This window comes from Dendrobium catenatum, unplaced genomic scaffold (assembly GCF_001605985.2).
Source record: "Dendrobium catenatum unplaced genomic scaffold, ASM160598v2 fragScaff_scaffold_315, whole genome shotgun sequence".
Lineage (NCBI taxonomy): Eukaryota > Viridiplantae > Streptophyta > Magnoliopsida > Asparagales > Orchidaceae > Dendrobium > Dendrobium catenatum.
Window position 1 is genome coordinate 943,096 of NW_021318777.1, and position 14,855 is coordinate 957,950.

Genomic DNA, 14,855 nt, shown 5'->3' on the forward strand with positions numbered 1-14,855 from the left:
ACATATTCAGAGAAATGTTGCATTACTTAAAAAAAAATCCTGTAAACATTTGTATGTCTATATCTGATTAAGGCTTCAATTGGGGTAGCTTTCTTACTGCTTCTTAAAACAATTTTTTAATACAAAGACTTTTTGAATTCAAAATTTTTGTATTTAAAAACTACTTTAGAAAGCAATAGAAACGTATCTCAAACTAAGGCTAAATCAATCTATGAAAATACTTTGCAAATAAATACTTATGTAATTTAACGTGTTGTTGTATGTCCTAAATGATGTAGGAACATCTTTAGTTTTATACTCCTTAGGATTAGTTAATTTTAGTTTGATATAGGTTTGTTACCACTAGTTTCTAGAATATTCCTTTTATTCTATAAATATACAAGCTATTGTAAGAGAGGAGATTCATTGATGAAAATATATTCTCTTTGAAGCTTAGTTCTTGTCTTTGTTTCATGGATTGGGAATTACCTTTAAGTAAGTCTGATTCTTCCGACGAACGCCCATCTTCTTCGGCTTTGATTGATAGCCCATCTTCTTTTGCAGTGCACTATTCTTTACAAGTTCCAAGCTCTAATATCAACTGATATAGTGGGGATCGGTGGAAAAGACGAGAATTGCTAGAACAAGAACAAAATCAAGAAACTCAAATAACATAAGCTCAAAAGCATATAATATTATTCACGTCATCCATTTTTCTCCTTACCAATAGCTACATATAACGAGCTAATTAGGAGATTTTATAAAGCAAATATGTAGTTTATTCTTAAGACAGCTGATGTGGTATGACTTCGGGTTGGACAATGAAGTAATGTCGTCGAAGGAGATGAAGAAGTTATTTAGGGACTCATTCAAAACTACGTTATTTTGATATAACTAATTATTTAATTAATATTTCATTAGTTTTAATTATAAATTTTATAATTAATTATCTCATTAATCACTTAAGAATTCTACTGCTCATTAATTATTTAACTATTATTTATATTATTAATTATATGCTTAATAATGTATAAGATAATTCTACTAATTTATAATTACTAGTTATATTACTAACTATTTTATTAAGATAAATTAGATAATTAATTTATACACTAATTCTTTTATTAATTTTTTAATTAATTTACTTAGTTATTAATATTTTAAATTATATTAATTAAGTTAACCAGTAATGGCTGACTGGCTGAGGCAGCTAGGGTTTGCTTTTAATCTTCACTTGTTCGTCCTTGCTATTCGGCTTCGTTGCTTCGCAGGAGGCGTTGAGATTGCACGAGTCGCTTTTTCGGCTCCTTCGTTGCTGTTAGACTTTGCTACTTCGTTGGTGTTCGACTTCGCTCCTTCGACGACGTTCCCTTCCTTTCGGATCGGATGTCACAACATTTTCATCTGAAGCAACGACGGGAGCTCACTCGATTGTGAAGGTAACTTTCTCCCTTTCGCGCGTTTCTTCGGTCAAATCCTATAAATACGAGTAGAGACGGGATTTGGATTTACAAGGATTTACCGGATTTACGGCGTAAATATGCAAATCCTAGATTTACGGATTTGCCGGATTTACAGCACCGTTTTTTACGTTTGGCTGAATTTACCGTAAATCCTACTTAAAACGGGAAATAAATCATATACCAAACACCCCCTAAATATTTAGCACGGCGTTCTTTCATGAAGTAGCCTAAAATTTTCTTCCCCTTGAGCGTGTTGGGCCTTGTGTAATGGAACTTGTTGCAGACGCGAAGCTCCTCGCCATGGCGGTAGGAGTCGCTTGCTTTCTGGTCGCCGTCTGTCTCCTCAAGCCAATAGTCAACTTATTATTCAGGAAGAAGAACTACCCACCCGTCGCAGGCACTATATTCCACCAGCTTCTGAACCTCCATCGGTTACCCGATTTCCAGACTGATCTCTCCCGTCGCTATAAAACCTTCAGGATTCTCGCCCCCTTCTTCAACTACGTTTACACTGTCGATCCCATCAACATTGAATACATCCTTAAGACCAACTTTGCAAACTTTGGAAAGGTATTTATTTCGAATTAGATCAATCGTATGGGGTTGTTTTGAGTAATCATGGATTCCTAGAGGAGAATCATGCCAAGGGAAGAAGATAGTAAGCTCGATATCTAAAGTGGCCAATAAAGAAGAAAATAGTTTTGGCTACTAAGGCCTTGTTTAAGGAACTTTTATTTGGTCCGATCACAGGACGTAGCTCTACGTTCGGCCGCTAATAGAATCGCGCCACGCGTTCTAACTATTTACAGCGCGGCTCGACAACCCGACCATGAACGGACCCAGGATGGCTCGGTATTTCTCGATTTTGCTAGGTATTGCTAGGTATTGGTCGATTTTGCTCGGCAATAACCAATACGAGCAAAATCAATCAATACCGAGCAAATACCGAGTTTTTCTAAAAAAACTCGGTACAATTCGGTATTTCTCGGTATTACTCGGTATTTGTCTTCATAGAGCGGTATTTCTCGTTATTCTCAAGCAATGCCGAGCAAATACCAAGTAATGCCGAGCAATACGCGAACACAGCATTCCCGGGTTCCGGTCTGGGTCAAGTCGTCGGGCCGCGTGGTAAAGAGTAAGAGCACGTGGCGACATGTTATTGGCGGCCGAACGTAGCTCTACGTCTGGTCAGAGGACGTAATAATTGTTCTTGTTTAGGTCTGCTTTCTTTTTTTTTTTAGTCTTAAATCAATTTTTTATTAAAATTTTTTATGTATTTGCATTAAGATTTCGTTTGGGACCGCTTTCTTCTTGCTTTTTAAAATAATTTTCTAGTAAAAAATTATTAGATTTGAATTTTTTGTATTAAAAAGTGTTTTAAAAAGCAGTACAAGCGCTTTTCCAAATGAAGCATAAATTTCTTTTTTCGTCTTATCAAGCTCGAGCTGGAACTCGTCTTATCAAGCTCGAGCTGGAACTCGTTTACTAGATGAGCTCGAGTTTATTCATTTATCAGACGAGCTAGAGTTTGAGCTCAAACCTAAGCTCGTGAGCCGAGCTGACTCACGCTTGATAAACTCTCTTTATCGAGTCAAATTTGGGTCGATTAGACTCGCTTGCACCTCCTCACGTTAGAGTAAACAATCTTTTTTACTGCGACATGTCTGTCTTCTTCTCAATCTGCCTTTTTTTTTGCGAGCTCGAGTGTTTTTCCCTTGATCCTCCAGTTCGTAACAGATACATACACAAATTTAAAGCAGGGACACATAGTCAATGATATTATGAAGGATCTATTAGGGAATGGAATTTTCACAGTGGACGGCGACATGTGGCGCCATCAGAGGAAAGTATCAAGCTTAGAGTTTTCAACAAAAGTTTTGAGAGATTACAGCAGCCATGTCTTTCGAAGCAACGCGATCAAACTTTCTGTGCTAATTTCCGAGGCGGCAAATTCAAGCAAAATAATAGATATCCAAGTAAGTAAATACTCATACAGGATTCAAGTTGACTTTTTCAAGCAGGATTAACTGTTAAAGGTTGTATTAATCCTTAGAACCTATTTATGAGGTCAACAATGGATTCCATCTTCAAAGTGGGTTTTGGGGTTGAGCTTGACACTCTTGGAGGATCGAACAAGGAAGGGAGTATCTTTGCCAAGGCCTTTGATGATTCAAGCAGCCAAACACTTAGACGATTCTTTGATGTTTTCTGGAAAATTAGCAGGGCATTGAACATTGGTTTGGAAGCTCAGTTGAGAAAAAATAGAAAGCTGATTGACGAATTTGTATATAAGGTGATAAATGAGAAGATTGAGCAGCTATCGCAGAAGAAAGATGATGCTGTAAGTTGGAAGTGAACTTAGGGGCTGTTTGGTAGCACCCCAGATTTGATTTAAGTAGGATTTCGTAAATCCTCTAAATCCGGATTTCGGAAATCCTGATAGGCTTAAATCCTAAAAATTGTTTGGTAAAATTCATGATAAATCCTTTTAAATCTCATGTGACTATTTGGCTATAGAGTAGGATTTACCAAGCGGACTCTCTCTAGCCCCATGGATTTCATAAATCCGACAAAATAGAGGATTTCGGAAATTTAGGATTTAGAGCAAATCGGTGGAATTTTCCTTCTACAACAGATTTTGTTTCCCATGAGATTTGGTTTTGCATTTTAGGCCGTTTGGTTTAATTTCGCTCAAATCCGGCCTAAATCCTGCTACCAAACAGCCCTTTAGTGTTTGTAATGTGATTCTATTTTTCCTATTGTAGTTTACATTCTCATGATGCAGCTGCTGAAAGAAGACATACTGTCCAGGCTTCTAATGGAAAGGGAAAGGGATCCAGAGACCATAAGTTACCAGTATTTAAGAGATATTGTGTTGAATTTTCTGCTTGCTGGCAGGGATACAACTGCAGGTACACTTTCATGTTTTTTTTTTACATGCTCTGTAAGAATCCTAATGTTCAAGAGAAAGTTGCACAAGAAGTGAGAGATGCGATCATGGAAAAAGAGACTTTGTCGATGAATGAATTTCATTTGTTTTTTACGGAGGAAATTCTCAATGGAATGCATTACCTTCACGCTGCATTGACCGAGACACTAAGACTGTATCCTGCAGTCCCATTGGTAAACTTTTTGCATTTGTAGTCTATAATGTGAACTGATCAGCACGCATAAAAGAATGGTACTATTAATGCATAACTTGTTTCCATGATTTCTAACATCATAGGACGTGAAGTATTGTTTCTCAGATGATACATTACCAGATGGTTTCGACTTGAAAGAAGGTGATTTGGTGAACTACCAACCTTTTCCCATGGGCAGAATGAAGTTCCTATGGGGTGATGATGCGGAGGTATTCCGTCCGGATAGGTGGCTAAATAATGATGGTCTATTTGTTGCTGAAAGCCCTTTTAAATTTCCTGCCTTCCAGGTATGCTTTCCAATAATATATTCCTTTGATGTTATGTATTTTAATTAAGGATTTTTACATACATAACATCTAAAACTATTGAAAATATATATTTAACACCTAAACATCTATATTTACTAATATATCACCTAAAACCCTGAGCTTGGACGCTTCCGTCACGGCTGATGGGTGCTACGATGCCCTTACCTAAGGACTTCAAACCACGAGCTCGGACACATAGGGACTTCCTGCGGCTGGTGGGTATTTCGTTGTCCTCACATAGGGACTTCCACTGCCCTAAGCACTCTCATAGCTCTCAAGAACAAAGTGTAGAAAATTTCTTCTTAATATTCATCCATCATACTAATATAATAGAAAAGGGCCTATATATATAAACCTATAAATAAAAGAAACTAAAAAAAGATACACATACTCTTAGGGCTTACATAAGACTACTCCCTCAAATGAGGGTACAAACGGAAAATGCATAAATAAAATAAAATAAAAAATACAATTTGTAAATTAAGAAAAAGTGGAATAATCTCGGCCGTTGATCTTTGTTTCTTCCTCAGATAAGCGTTCACCGTTGGATGTCTGCATCAGACCTCCTATAAACTGTTTGGAAGAGCTGAGGGCCGAACCGCCGAAGTAGTCCCCTTGGAGCCATAGATATGTACTTGTTTCTTTGGCATACCTTACACCTATCCACCATCTCCTCCGCATCCTTATGCATCCCCTTCTAGTATAATTATATTGTTAGTCTCTTGTATGTCTTCTGCACACCCGAATGGACCTCAAAAGCATTCCTATGGAACTCTTACAACAAGTGGGGATTATGAACTGAGGTCCATGGTAGCAATAATCTCCCTTGGTATAGTAATTTCTCTCCCTCTGGGGAATAACCAGGGTGGCTACTCCCATCCCTTAGTAAATCCATCATAATCTTCCTTAGCTCCTCATCATGCACGCTTTCCTCTAAATCCACTCTCAATCGTACCTAAATGGCCATCTCTTGAAGCTCCCCCATGCATCTAAATAAGATAGCAGTCATCTTGTTCTTTAATCATGGCTTATACTATATCTCAAAGTCATAGATTAACAACTTTGACAGCTACCTCTGACGCTCTTCTGTCACCATACTGTATTCTAACAAGTGCTTCAAGCTCCTCTGGTTTGTCCTGAGAGTAAAATATCGGCCCAATAAGTAAGGCTGCTACTTTGAAATGGCTAATATGATAGCCATCAACTACCTTTTATAAACTAACCTCAGCATAGCTCTAATTGTTAATATTTAGCTGAAGTAGGCTATGGGTCTATAATTTTGCATAAGCAATTCCCCCAATCCATACCCAGATGCATCCATCTCTAACACAAAAATCTAGTTGAAATCAGGTAAAGCTAGGACTGGTACCATGGTCATGGCCTTTTGTAACCTCTCAAAAGCCTGAGTAGCCATCTCCCCCCATAAGAAATTATCCTTCTTCAACAGCTCAATTTGTGTCCAGGCTATGCTACTATATCCTCTCACAAATCTTATGTAATAATTCGTCAACCCAAGGAAACCCCTATACTCTCTCAGGTTCTTAGGTATATGCCATTTTAACATTGTCTCAATCTTGGCCTAATTGGCAGCTACTTTCTCCTAAGATATTACATGTCCAAGTACTCCACACAGCTACTTTCTCTATATTTGTCCATTTTAACATTGTCTCAATCCGGCGGAAAAATTTGCGTCGGTACATACGACGGCTGTAGCGGCACATAATGCGAAGGATATTTTACGGTGTTTTTTCCGGCGGATATGACGCCGGAAAGGTGCCGACGTCTACTGCGCCGGTAAACACGTCGGAATATACCAGCATTTTAATGGTTTCGACGCACTTTATGGCGGAAAATAGCCGGCGTAGTTACCGGCGGACAATACGCCGACGTTTTTAGACTCAATGACTTAAAACTGGAGCATTCTGCGCCTAAATTGTTTCCGGCGTCTTGGACGCTGGAAAATCCACCGGCAAAAACCCTATTTATGAACCCGATCCCCTCTGGATGCTCATTTCTTTCATTCGTTTCTCTCACATCTGCGCTGTTTCCCTCGTCGCCCTCCGTCGCTCGCCATAGATCGAGGTCGCCGAGCTCTCTTGACGGTCACCGGACGTCGCCGACGGTCATAGCCTTCCTTGCCGGCGAGAGCTCCATTTCCGACCGCAAGCCGCATTCCGCCTCCCGTCGATTGCCCGTCGATTGTAAGTTTTTTTTTCATGTAATTTCTTTGGATTCATGCCGGGTAGATCTATTATGGGAAGCCATACATTTTTTGATAGGTTTGATGGGCAAATATAGAGAGAGTAAGGAGGAACTACATATGATATTTGTAGATTTAAAGAAAGCATATGATAAAGTTTCAAGAGGAGTGCTATTGAAAGTTCTTGCCCAAAAAATAGTTAATAACGCCTATTTTTAAGAATAAAGGTGGCATACAAAAAGCTTGCGAATTATAGAGCAAGTAAGCTAATGTGTCATACTTTAAAACTATGCAAGATAATTATTGAGCATAGGTTCCAACGTGATACTAAAGTTTCTCAAAATCAATTTGGATTCATGTCGGGTAGGTCTACTATGGAATTTATTCATTTATTAAGAGATTTGATGGAAAAATATAGAGATAATAAAGATGATATATATATATATATATATATATATATATATATATATATGATATTTATTGATTTAGAGAAAGCGTATAATAAATTTTCAAGAGAAGTTTTCTGGAGAATTCTAGAAAAGATTATACTTATATTTAAGTTGTTAAAAATATATATGTGAAAGTTGTTACTTGTGTTAAAAAATAAGGTGATTTGGCCTAAGTATTTTTCTTATTTTAGTTGGATTATATTAAGGATCATCTTTAAGTGTATATCTTTTTGTGTTGGTCATGAATGTTCTTAGTAGAAATTTACAAGAGGATGTTTTCTGGTCAATGCTTTTTGCTAATGATATTATTCTTGTTGATAAGACTAAAGAAGGAGTTGAAAGAAAAGTTGAATTATGGAGGTCGACCTTAGAGTCTAGAGGCTTCCAGGTAAGTAGATCTAAAATCAAATACATGAAGTGTAATTTTAGTAGTAATAGATTTATGGTGCCGAATGAGATCAACCTTAGAGTCTAGAGGTCATGAGATGCTTTATGGTGTCGAATGAGATGTTATTGTTAGTGGAGGAATGCATCGGGCTTATAGTGTGATAGAAAAGTCCCCCTCAAACATAAGTGAAAATTATATAAGATGGTTGTCAGACTTGCAATGCTTTATGGTGCCGAATGAGTTATAAGTGTTGCAGAGATGAGATACTTCGGTGGATGAGTGGCTTGACCCTCTGAGATAGGATACAAATTGATCATAATTTTCTACAATCACCTTAACGACTTCCTTGCATTGAATCACCTACTACTTTTAGGTTTTATTTGTGTTAAAACATAAGGTGGTCTAACAAAGTAATTTCTTATTCAGTTGGATTGCATCAAGGATAAGCCTTAAGTCCATATCTTTTTACTTTTGTCGTAGATGTTCTCACTAGACATTTACAAAAGATCCGACGCAGTTACCGCTATATATTTTTTGCTGATGATATTCTTTATATATTTCACCATCACTTGAATTCTAATGTTAATATCTCTATATATTCAGTTTTACATCTACTTGAGTGAAAATCTATTACTTATTTGCTCTTATATGTAGGTTATGGATATTAGAAATCAAAGAAGTTGGATGTATAATCGATTATCTCAAGGATAAAAGACATTAATAGATGAATTCATTAATGGGGTGAACATTTTCATTGAGCAAGCGAAACAACTACCCAGCTTCATATCAGAAGGAAAGTTTCGATGTCCATGTTCTAAACATAAAAATCTAGTGCACCTAACACCAAATGATGTAACTGTTGATCTGTATCGCAAAGGATTCATTCCACGGTATTGGTATTAGACTTCTCATGGTGAGTACGAGCCACAATTTGATTATCAATGCGGTCCTTCTACAAGCACTAATATAGCTGAGATTGAAAATATTCGACCAAATCTTGAAGAATTAGTTCATGATGCAACTGTAATACAATTTGAACAAAATACATAAGAGATACCGAATAAGGAGCCACATAATTTTTATGATTTGTTGCATGCTGCCCAGCAACTAATTTGGAGAGGTTGCACCACTCACTCAGAGTTATCTGTTGCTGTGAAGATGTTAAGCATCAAGGAAAAATATAATGTTGCTCGTGAATATTTTAATCAATTCATTGGGCTGCTTAAGAAAACTAATTTGATAGATAATTTAATTCCTACAGATCTATATCGGACAAAGAAGTTAGTTTTCAAACTTGGTTTGATATACACAAAGATAGATTGTTGTGTCAATAAATGCATGTTATACTTTAAAGAAGATTTCTAAGAAATTGCATGCCGTCATTGCAATGCACTAAGGTTTAAACCAAAATCTGGTAGTAGAAGGAAGCAGAAGGATGTGCCTGTCAGTAGGATGTTCTACTTTCCAATAATTTCGAGACTACAACGACTATATGCATCCATGAGATTTACTGCATATATGAGATGGCATAATGATCACATTCCACAAAAAAATAAGTACAAACTTTCAAAGATATAGTCAGAATACCTTATTCATAAGAGACTGGAGAGTAGTAGGGGCTTTAGTGAGGCCGAATGGCATTACGAGGAACTCATACTGTCCCTCGTGTGTTCTAAATGCAATCTTCTGGGCATCTTTCTCTCTCATTCTAATCTGATGGTATCGTGACCTCAGATCCATCTTGGTGAATAACACTGCTCCACAGAGCTCATCCAGTAGCTCATCGATCACTAGTCTTCTTATTTAGGGCTCAGTAGTCCACAAAGAATCTCCGGCTCCCATCCTTCTTCTTGACTAGTAAGACTGGGCTAAAAAATGACTCCTGCTTGACCTGATGATACCTACCTCCGACATTTCTCGAATTAGATTCTCAATTTTTTCATTCTGAATATCAGGATAATGATAAGGCTGAACACTAATTGGTGACACCCCCTCTCTCAGGGTGATGGTGATGTAAAACATACATGCAAGGATGATTAACTTAGGGAGTTTGCATGCTTAATTATAGAAATCACAATAATTAAATCTTTGGATTGATTTTGAACGACAAAAGAAAGCACAATGAGCGGTAAGACAAGTTTAGGCTAAATCAAGTGCATAGGAGTTAAGACCGTAAAACAACCAATTAATCTAACGTTGCATACATGGATGGTTTTCAACAAGAGATCCCTAGATTAACAATAAGATTAGCCACAATGCAATGATCCCTCACTTAACTCTCTAGCTTACTAAGTTTTAGTAGAGGATAATTAATATGATCTTCATGAGTCCAAAATAACCACAAGCGAGAAGTGGACTAGGAAAATAAGAGATTTGGAGGGAGAGTTTACCCAATGAGAAGACAACACGGACCTCTTGATTGCTATTGGATAGCAGCCAGCCCTTCTCTGGTGGGCTGGACAACATAATACTTTGCTGAAATGTTCTGGATTGCAAGCCAAAATCTCTATACAGCACCCTGTAGTCTGGACAACAACTTTTGGGTCTTGGGAGTTCTGCACAGCAACTCGTAGGCTTCTGGATAACATCTTTCAAGGTTCCAATACTCAGGATACATATGACACTTGTCCAAGAATCTGGACAGCAAACTGGGCTGGTTCTTTGGGCCGCAAGTAGAGATCTTTGGTCAGCTGGACAACAAATCAAGCTCCAAAATTCTGCTGGATAGCAAGGTGACAAGAAGGAATATAGTCTAGACTGCATCTAAACAATGCCGAGAAAATCTGGACAACAGCTCCCTATGTTCGAAAGAAATTTGGACATCTTTGATAGGGTGTTGGGAGCCTTTGGACAGCAATCTCTGTCCTTCAACAGTGCAGAACAGCAACCCAAAATGGCTGGAATATGGGGACAGCCAGCAGGAATCTCTGGTAAGGGAGCAAAACGTGAGAAGAGTTTTGGGAGGAGGTGGCTAGGGATGAGAATTGAAAGGGGAATTAATGAGAGGAGAGAGATGAGGTGGCGGGTATAGAGAAGGGAGAGAATTTTGAATTAATTTGAATGGGGAGGCTTCCCTTTTTGGAAGGGATTTAATTAGGTGGGGACAAGGGAAATTCAGCCAAGAGAGAGAGGAGGAGAACTTGTGTCTAGGTTCAATGTATGTGAGTTATGGAGCAATTAATCAATTAATTTCATGATTGATTAATTGATTGAATGAAGGGGGGTTTCCAAATATGGTGTAATTAATTATGAAAGATTTGAAATTCAAACTTGATTAATTTGAATTCAAAATTCTTTCTAAATTAAAAACAATCCAAATTAGGAAGGAAGGGATTTTGGAGGGAATGGAGTTTGGGATGAGATAAATCATTCCAACCCAATTTAAAATTACATTGAGATTTGATTCAAGACTTGCCTAATATGGCCTTATAATTTAGGAAACTATTTGAAATTCAAAATTTGAATTTCAAATTGTTGAGATTAATTTCCCAAATCACTTAGGTTATTTTAGGAAAATATTAATGATGAGTTAATTCATCATTCAAGGAGAGGGAAAGCATGTGGCTGGCAGTGGAGCTTTGGGAATTTGGCTTGGTCGGAGTTTGGAGCAAGGGGAGGTGAAAGCCGGTGGTTGATTGGAGATAGGGAGGGGATTGTGGCAGTATAAGGGAAGAGAGAAGAGGAAGATGAAGACTAAAATAAAAGAACCAAGAACTCACAAAGAGATTGTAGAATCGCGAACCTTGTAATCCTCCAAAGGTTGACGGGTATTGCTTCACCTACGTAGGGTCTCTCATCTCAAGAACTCACTTAAAAATCAAGCAAAGAAAGCTAAAATTTTATTCATCATTCATCATCCCAAATTATAAGAGAGCTAACCTATAAATAGATCTCATGAAAAGAAAAGAAATAAATACTAAAATGCCCTTCGGGCTACAACACCATATGAGCACCCCTAGGGGCAAAATGGAAAAAATATATAAAATAAACTAGTACATAAGAACACCAAAAATAAAATAAACTCCAGATCGTAGCCGTTGATCTTCCGATGTCCTCATCAGATGGCCTGTTTTTGCTCCCTCGGTGGTAGTAAGCTTTGAGGTGGCTGAAAGACCTCATTGAACTGATGTATGAGTTGTTCTATTGATAGGGGAATGCCCCCCTTTTTTCCAATTTGATCCCCTCTAAGCTTTGCAGCTCCACCAGGAATCCTCCTCCCATCTCCTATATGGTTTTGAGAGATACCATGGCTTTGGACAACATTGCATCTCTCCTAATCACCACCCTTCTTCTCTCCACCATCAACTCCATCATCAATTCTCCTCAATTGACTTTGGTATCCCCCAAATTTTGTAATCATTTCATCTCCAAGATGACATCAGTACTTCCCAACTCCAATGGAAGGAAGTCTTTTCTCACTTGGACCTCCTGTATGATTAGAATTACTCCTCTACATACTCCTCTTCTTGTCTCCGCCTTCCTATTGCCGATCATCACCTCATAACTCCCTATGTCCACCAATTTCACCCCCAAATGATCAACGACCTGGTTGGAGATAGGTAACCTCACTGTCAATCAACACCACCACCTTTTTATTCACTATTTCTCCTTTCACTTTCATGGTGTGATTCAGGGTAAATCCCACCACTGAGTTTAAGGAGACCTCTGTCATGTCAAGAAGCATCTCTTCCACCTCTTCTACCCTTGCCTCTCTCTTACTTCCCTCCTCAGCTTCCTTTTTATCACATAAAATGTTAACCTGAAAAGTTAGGTCCTTACACCTATGCCCCGATGTGTACCTCTCATCACATCTAAAGCATAATCTCATTACCTTCTTCTCTTATAGTTCCTTTTCAATGAGCATCTTAAAATTTCCTTTGAATCCCCCTCCTATAGGTAGGGGTGTCAATTTCGGGTCACGGGTCGGGTTCGGGTCGAACCCGGAAATGACCCGGCACTATTCAGGTCAACCCGAACCCGACCCGTTTTCACAAACAGGTCGATTTACTGGACCCGAACCCGACCCGCTTCGGGTTCGGGTCAACCCGAACGCAGGCTTCTCAGTGCTGGCACCTTAGGTGCTAAAATAGTGGTGGTCATCTTATACGAGCCTCTTGAACTATAGTCTCTAGCCCCCTTCTCTAGGTGCTTCTGATGTTCCATCAACTGGGCTAGCTCCATAGCTTCCCCCAAGTCACGAGACCTCATTGCTCTAACTGACGCACTTATCTTTGGTTTGAGCCCCTTTATGAAGTTCCCTTCTAATGCACTATAGTGATGCATGCTCATTCTATAGTTATTGTAGAATAAAGAGCATCAATGCCATCCTATCGAATTCTAGTGCCCTAGTGCTACAACCCTTAGAGCCGTGATGCTAAAAAAATCATAGCGTTGCAGCATTATACTTCAAAAAATTTTAGACTTTTTAAATAAATTCGTTTAAGAACTTTGGGTTGTTACAACATTGATGCATGCCATCGCCTACCTCAAAAGGTCAATACTCGTTGACACTAACTCTTACTCTTGATAGTGGCACCAAGATATATACTGAGTTTTTTGGTCTATGGCCTCTCCTCAAAGGAGATGAAGATAGCCAAAGATCTCTAGAAGTTAGCTCCTTAGTCATAAGGCTCTTTCAACTTCTCTACATAATTCATTCTATATAGTTTATATTAATCATTGATACGCAACACTTTCTATAATTAATGGGAAGGGCATCATATGTAACTGATGACAAATATTGTTGTAATCATTTAATTTCAACTAGGAAGCCTTAAGGACGCCTCTCATAACTTTTGCAATTCTTGCAATTACTCTCTTATCTATGTGTATGATAGACCTTTGTACAAAGCTTGGATGTTAATCTCTCTCTCTACATTCTATATAGTTTATATTAATCATATTGTATCAACACTTTCTATAATTAATGGGAAGGGCATCATATGTAACTGATGACAAATATTGTTGTAATCATTTAATTTCAACTAGGAAGCCTTAAGGACGCCTCTCATAACTTTTGCAATTCTTGCAATTACTCTCTTATCTATGTGTATGATAGACCTTTGTACAAAGCTTGGATGTTAATCTCTCTCTCTACCCATATACATGTTCTGACACAGAACTATGATATAAGGCACAATATGCTAGACCACATGATCAACTTATGACTGAATATCCATAGATAGCAATAGAATGCACATTAAATATGAGTTTATATCGGGCAAAATACTTTTTTATGGCCAAGACTATTACCAGCGTTAGCATTTCATAAGACCACGAGGATGCTGGGCGTGCATGTAGATTCTAGAAAAATGGAACAATTTCTAGCTCAAGATAGGTTTGAAACACATATTATATATATATAATTGATTTACATGTATGATTGGACTAAAAATGGCTTCGGAGATAGAAATTTTTTTGAGATCTGATAGGTTTTTAGTGCAATAATAAAAGCTTTAAGTAGCTATAATAAGAGTATAAGCATGCATGCATGAATTGAAATGATATTTATGCAATATTCTGAATTGATAATTTCATTTCTTCTTGCAAGGCTGGACCTCGCATCTGTTTGGGAAAAGATTTTGCTTATAGGCAGATGAAGATTTTTGCTGCAACTCTCCTGTACTACTTCAAATTTGAGATTTCAGCCGACCAAATTGTCAATTACAGGTCCATGTTAACCCTCCAAATTGATGGAGAGCTTCATCTTCGTGCTTTATGCAGGTAGTGCAGTTTACAAAACTGAAGTGCTGATAAATATTATACGTGGAGATTTGTTCTTCTGCCATAAACTTGGATTATATCGTTTGTAATCATAAAACATATTCAGAGAAATGTTGCATTACTTAAAAAAAAACCCTGTAAACTTTTTTACGTCTGTTTGATTAAAGCTTCGTTTGGGACAGCTTTCTTATTGTTTTTTAAA

The 14,855-nt window shown here is 37.8% G+C and overlaps 1 pseudogene; it reads left to right on the forward strand.

Moving 5' to 3' along the window:
- The first annotated feature begins 1,648 nt into the window (after positions 1-1,648).
- LOC110102943 lies at positions 1,649-14,855 on the forward strand (annotated as a pseudogene).